Genomic DNA, 6,609 nt, shown 5'->3' on the forward strand with positions numbered 1-6,609 from the left:
GATAATTAGGAAACAGAACTGAAGTAAAAACAGGGACATTTGTCAATTTGGTGCCATGACTAATCAGTCTTAGTATAAGTATATATTTCTAGAAAAAAAATGCAGAAGAAAATGAGTTGGTTGCTAGCAAAGAATGCCAAACCTCTGCCAAAAATTCTTTGAAAATAAAAATTCTGACTATGGACTGAACATGATTACAATTTAATGCCTCTTTTGCAGACCACAACACCCAAAGGGAGAGAGAGAACAAAAGGGAATGCCCTGCCACAGAGGCAGGGTGGGATGGGGGGGATCTGTGTGGGAGGGATACTGGAATACATGGTGGTGGAACATGGGCACTGGCGGAAGAATGGGCATGTGATCATTGTATAATCAAAACCCAAGCACAAAAATTTGTAAATGTACAACTGTACATCATGGTGTTTCAGTAATAAAAATTTTAAAAAAATAAAATAAAATAAAAATTGTTTCGTCTGCCAGAGATCAGCAGATGGGTACCTGAATGAAGGCAAAAGATTGAATTGGTTGTGTTTTATTTTTCCTTGAGTATATTAATTTGATTTTGGAGTCAATTTATATGAGAGTTCATCAAGACACAGAAATTTTTAGCACTTCTCTTGTTTAAAAGTATAGTGATACACCATATCTCTATCTAACATTCTTTTTATTTCTGATAGTTTGACACAAAAGATACGTCATAATCATAGATAAATGTAAATTATTTAAATACTTTTTTGATTATTTAAAATTACCTTATAGAATTACATTATAGAATTTCATAAAATTTAAGATTATGCAGAATCAACTAGCATGTATCATATTACACTCACTACTGAAAGGCCTACTCTGTCATTCACCATTGTTCAGTTTTTCCACTTTGATAACACCTTTCCATCTGGTAAGTAAATAGTCTCATAGTTCTAAAGTTTGTTTTTATTGCTTTGAAAAGATCAAAATTATGTAATTTTCAACATTGGATGAAACTAGAGGATATCATGCATGTAAAGTTAGCCTTAAGGAAAGGAGCAGATACAGAGAGATCTTTCTCATATGTGGGATGTAAAGACACACAGCCAGGTAGCAACAAAGGTTCAAGAGCAATGCAAGGGGAGAACTGATCCACACAATTAGGTCAGGGGATTAGGAGGGAGGGATTCTGGGGGATTGGGGGAGAGGGAGGGTTTGTTATTTGAGAGAATGAGGAGTGTCATGTTGGAATTATGTGTATGAGAAACCATTGTTAATTGAATTATAAATCATAGAATATAAATAATGTTTTAGACGTTTGTCTGTCTCATTTTATTCTTTTAATTTGTTTTCTCCATATTCCACATATTCCTGAATTTGTAGGATGCCTATCTTTCTCTGCCTGGTTTTTGTCACTAAACATAATTTCCTCATGTTATACATTTTATATACAAATAATAAGAAGAGTTCCCTTCATACAACTGAGTAGTATTCCATTGCTTTTCCACCTTTCATTTTCAAAATTTGTGGTTTAAAAGATACAAATATTGGTTTTAATAATGCTCTGGGGTTTTAAAAGTTTTAGTTTAGTGAAACAAAATATATTTTATTGAAAAGCCCTTAGAAACTTGTGAAACAGTTGTAGGGTGGAATGGAATATATGTTCAAGCGAGAACAGTCATTTAACAAAACAAGCAAAGAGAGACATAGAGAAAGGAAGCACGGTATTTCTTCAAGGGAGAACACAAGCTTGAGGAACAAGCCCACTCTGGTAGTTTAGGAATAAGAACTTGGATTGGTATGAACTTCACTTGTGCACTTTAGGGGAGAACCTGAGTGAAACTATTATAAGTACGTTCAGGATCATGATACACTGGAGTCTGCACTTGGAGTGAGGAGGGTAGAGAGTTCTTTGGGGAGATCCGAACTATAGAGAACAGTAATAGTATAACACGAATGATAGTATCTTACCGTGGGATTCCAAAAAAATCTTTAACAGTGGCGTCAGAAATGATAACATTCTTAGGTATTTGGGTTTCCTGTGGAAACAACGGGAAAGCTGAGTTTATGCTCTGGATGCCTCCGCCTGAAACAAGGTCAACAAGTCATGAATGAAAAATTTCAAGTTAGATGGATCAAGGATACTGATCCCAGGGGAAGGCTAGCTTTTGGGTGGAAAATTTCTACTGCTGGCCTGATGTAGGTTCTGATCCTGGGATACATAACAGAAAGGAGGTAGTGACAGGTATCCTCAGAAGTGAAGCCTCTGAGACAGAATTCATTCATGCCAACTTATGGGTTATCAATGTTTGCTCATGGCTGCTACCATTATAACATGCCATTCAATGGTTTTGTGGTTTCAATTTACTGTGTCAATGTAAAGATGAAGTTTCCAAATGGAAGGTAAAAATCTGAGGCCCTCAAGATGATGAATTATGGGGAGGGGGGGAGCTGGAGCTATAGTACAGCAGGTAGGGCATTTGCCTTGCACACGTCCTACCCAGGTTAGATTCCCAGCATCCTGTATGGTCCCCCCAAGCACCGTGAGGAGTAATTCCTGAGTGCAGAGCCAGGAGTAACCACGGTGCATCGCCACGTGTGACCCAAAAACGCAAAGAATGATGATCTGGGATTGATCCTTAGCATTGCAAACGGCATTATTTTTTATTTTTTAATTTTTTTCTTTCTTTCTTGCTTGCTTGCTTTGTTGTTTTTTGGGTCGCACCTGGCTATGTATAGGGGTTATTTTTTATTTTTAAAAAAACTTATAATTTTTCGTTTTTACCTGTGGTTTACAAGTAAATCTAAAATATTTTAGAGTAAATATATGTGAAGAAGAATAAAATTCACGGGAACAGTTTAGTGTTCTTAATGATACAGGAGTCAGAATTTTGAGGTTAATTGTATGGGTATTGCATAAATAATTTTTCCCCATTATGTGGGCTGTCTTTCGATCATGGTCACCATTTTTTCTGAGTTGCAGAAACTTCTTAGTTTAATGTAGTCTCATTTGTTTATCTTCACTTCCTCTTCCTTGGTCAGTTGTGTTTCATTCTAGAAGTTTCCCTTAGCTTTAATGTCATGAAGGGATCTTCCCACATTTTTCTCCATATATCTTAAGAATTCAGGTATGATAGTGAGGTCTTTAATATATTTGATCTGACTTTGTGCCTGGCACTATAAAGAGGTCTGAGTTCATTTTTTTTTGCATATTGCTGTCCAGTTTTCCCAGCACCAGTTGCTGAAAATACTTACTAGCTCAACTTCATACTTCTTGAGCCTTTAAGAAAGATTAGGTAATAATAATCTGAGGGCCAGCGTCAGGATATTTGACTATATTCCATTGATCTGAGGCCTGTCTTTATCTGAATATCATGGTATTTTGATTACTAAAACTTTGTAGTAGGGTTTGAAGTTGGGGAAGGTGTTCCCTTCTTCTTTTTACCAAAGATTGCTTTAGCTCTTCATGGGAGTTTATGGTTTTGTATGAGTTTTAAGAGTGTTTAATCTATTTCTTTGAAAAATATTATGGGTATCCTTATAGAAACTGCATTAAATTTTTATAGAGCTTTGGGGTGTATTGCCATTTTGACAGTGTTAAACCTCTCAATCCATAAGCATGGGATGTGATTCCACTTCCTCATATACTCTCTTATTTCGTGAAGTAGTGTTTTGAAGGTTTTTTTTTTTTGGTATAGTTCCTTAACCATTTTAGTTGATTCTATTATACTCTATTTTCTGAGGTATTATTTTGAATGGGATTGTTTTTCTCTATTTTTTTTTCTCTTTCATTATTAATATATGGGAAAGCCATGTAGTACCAGATATTGATTTTGTAATATGCTACTTTACTAAACAAATCTATTGTTCCCAGGAGCTTTTTTGTAGATTCTTTGGGATTTTATAGGTATAGTATCATGTCATCTCCAAATAGTAAAAGCTTGTGTTCTTCCTTTTTTATATGGATGCCCTTGATATCTTTTTTTTTTACCGAAATCTTATGGCAAGTACTTTAAGTACTATGTTGAATAGGAGTGGTGAGAGTGGGTAGCTTGTTTTGTGCCTGATTGTATTCTGGGATTCTAGTTCATTGATTTCTGCTCCAAGACTTTGGTTTTTCCCCCTTGAGAATAATGCTTGCTGTGGGTTTGTGGTAATTTGCTTTGACTAGATTGAGGAAAGTACTTTCAACTCCAATTTTTTTGCGAGTTTTTCATCATGAATGGGTGCTGGATCTTATCAAATGCTTTATCTACATCTATTCATGTGATCATATGACTTTTATCTTTATTTTATTGAGATGGTGTATTCTGTTGATTGACTAGAGAATGTTAAGCCATCCTTGCATCCCCAAGCTAAACCTACTTGGTCATAGTGTGTGATCTTTTGTTGAGTTTCTGGATTCTCTTTGCTGGTATTTTCTTGAAAATCTTTGTATCTGTATTCATCAAGGAAATAGGTCTGTAATTTTCTATTTTTGTGGTGTCTCTATCGATTTGAGTATTAGGGTGATCTTTGCCTCATAGAAGTATTTGGGAGTATTTCTGTTTCTTCAATTTCCTGGAAAATCTTAAAAATGTTGGAAGCAGTTCCATTTTAAAGGTTTGAAACAGTTCACTATTGAATCCATCTGGGCCATGGATTCTGTTTGTAGGGATACTTTTGACCATCATTTCAATTTCCTTGGTAGTGATAGGTTCAAGTATTCCAAATCATCTTGGTTCAGCCTTGGGAGGTAATTGGAATCCAATAATTTATCAATTTTTTCAAGATTCTCTCATTTCCTGCTGCAAAGATTCTCAAAATAATCTCTGATGATCCTATGGATTTCTGTACTTTCTATTAGGACACCCCACTTTGCATTTCTGATTCGATTTATTAGAATTCTTTCTCTTTGTTTCTTTGAGAGGCTTCTCATGGTTTATTGATCTTATTTATTTTCTCAAAGAATCAGCTTTTTCTTTTATTGGTCTTTTGGATTCTATTTTGGGATTCTAGCTCATTGATGTCTGGTACAAGTTTTATTATTTCCTCCCTCCAGCCTAGTTTGGACTACTTTTGTTGGTCATTTTCCAAAATCTTGAGCTCTAATTTATTCATGTAGGCCCTTTCTTTCTTCCTGATGAATTCTGGCAGAGCTATAATCTTTCCTCTTAACACTGCTTTTGCTGTGTCCCACAAGTTATGGTAGCTTGTGTCCTCATTCTCATTTGTTTCTGGAAACTTTTTATTTCCTCTTTGATATCTTCTCTAAGCCAATGGTTGTTCATTACTTCCCTTAAAGAAAATATTTCCTTGCTGAGCTTCAGTCTGTTTGATCTATGGAGACGTGACAAAGAAGTGTTGAAATCTCCTTCTAGTATTGTGTTGCTATCAATGTTTTTCTATAAGTCAATTAGAAGTTGTTTTTAAGTATTTTGCTGGTCTGTCATTAGGATCATATACATTGAGGAGGGTGAGTTCTTTCTGATGTACATATCCCATGACCACTAAGAAATGACTTTCACTGTCTCTGATAACCTTTAGCCTGAAGTCCATGTGGTCTGATACTAGTATGTCCACTCCAGCTTTGTGGAGGTGATATTTTCTTGAAAACTTGTTTCCCAGACTTTTACCTTTAGCCCATGGGTGCTTTGATTCTTCAGATGTGTTTCCTGCAGGCAGCAGAATGAATGTTGGTTTCAGTTTTCTAATTCATCTTCCCATTCTGTGCCTCTGAATTGGCACATTGAGTCCATTGACATTGAGAGAGATTTTTGTGATTGGGATTTGTGCTCTCTTTATGTAGAATTTTTGTACTTGTGGGGATTGTCTTAGCTTAAAGTAGACCTGTTCATTCTTCTTGCAACAAAAATATGGAATGCTTTACAAGTTTGCATATCATCTCTGTGCAAGGACCATGCTCATTATTTTATCATTTCAATTTTAGTATATGTGTTAAACTTAGTAGGAGTTAATTTTTCCATATTTTTCTCTTCTTATTACTTTGAGTGTTGTCCTTCCTCACTCCTATGGCAGACAATGATTCCTAATCAAGGAATGTATTTCAAAGCAGCATGAATAAATAGATTTAGAAATTTAATGTCCCAGAAAGAAAAATATGGTTTTTACCATATTATCTTTTACCATACCCTAGGCATCAGTTTTACAAAATAATTCTTTTGGAAGATGGGATATGAGTTTGTTTAATGTCGTTCCCTGAAACCTTAATTAAGACCATTAAACTAGAGCCTTTTGCTTTTCTCGCCTCAGTCTCGTGTACATCTCCAGGAAAAGGTGGATGGTGTTGTCTGCACTTTGACCACCTTGAATGTATGTAGGATTTTTCTCCTGAAGGATGAGGTGAGAAGCATATTGATGATTTCATTCCACCTTATTACAAGTTCAACTTGAACGGAAGGTGAGACTCATGTGGCTCCTATAAAGGACAGAACAAAGGGTCTCAGTGAAGTTTAATGACCAACTGATATTAACAACATAGATGACTCATAGTAACCTGTGTGCAACTTTGTGTATAGTGAGTTTCATATCTACTGATAGTGATTCTCAGTCATGACACATGGGAAAAACGGATCTGTAATTAAAAATCTAGTTCTCTGAGCAGAGTGGGCTCTCTGACGTGATTGAACAAGTTTGTAGTAA

At 35.6% G+C, this 6,609-nt stretch overlaps 1 pseudogene; it reads right to left on the bottom strand.

The window, feature by feature from the left end:
- Positions 1-5,816: 5,816 nt before the first annotated feature.
- Positions 5,817-5,910, bottom strand: LOC130016099 (uncharacterized; annotated as a pseudogene).
- Between the last annotated feature and the right edge of the window lie 699 nt (positions 5,911-6,609).

This window comes from Sorex fumeus, unplaced genomic scaffold, assembly GCF_029834395.1.
Source record: "Sorex fumeus unplaced genomic scaffold, SorFum_2.1 ptg000146l, whole genome shotgun sequence".
Taxonomy (NCBI): Eukaryota; Metazoa; Chordata; class Mammalia; order Eulipotyphla; family Soricidae; genus Sorex; species Sorex fumeus.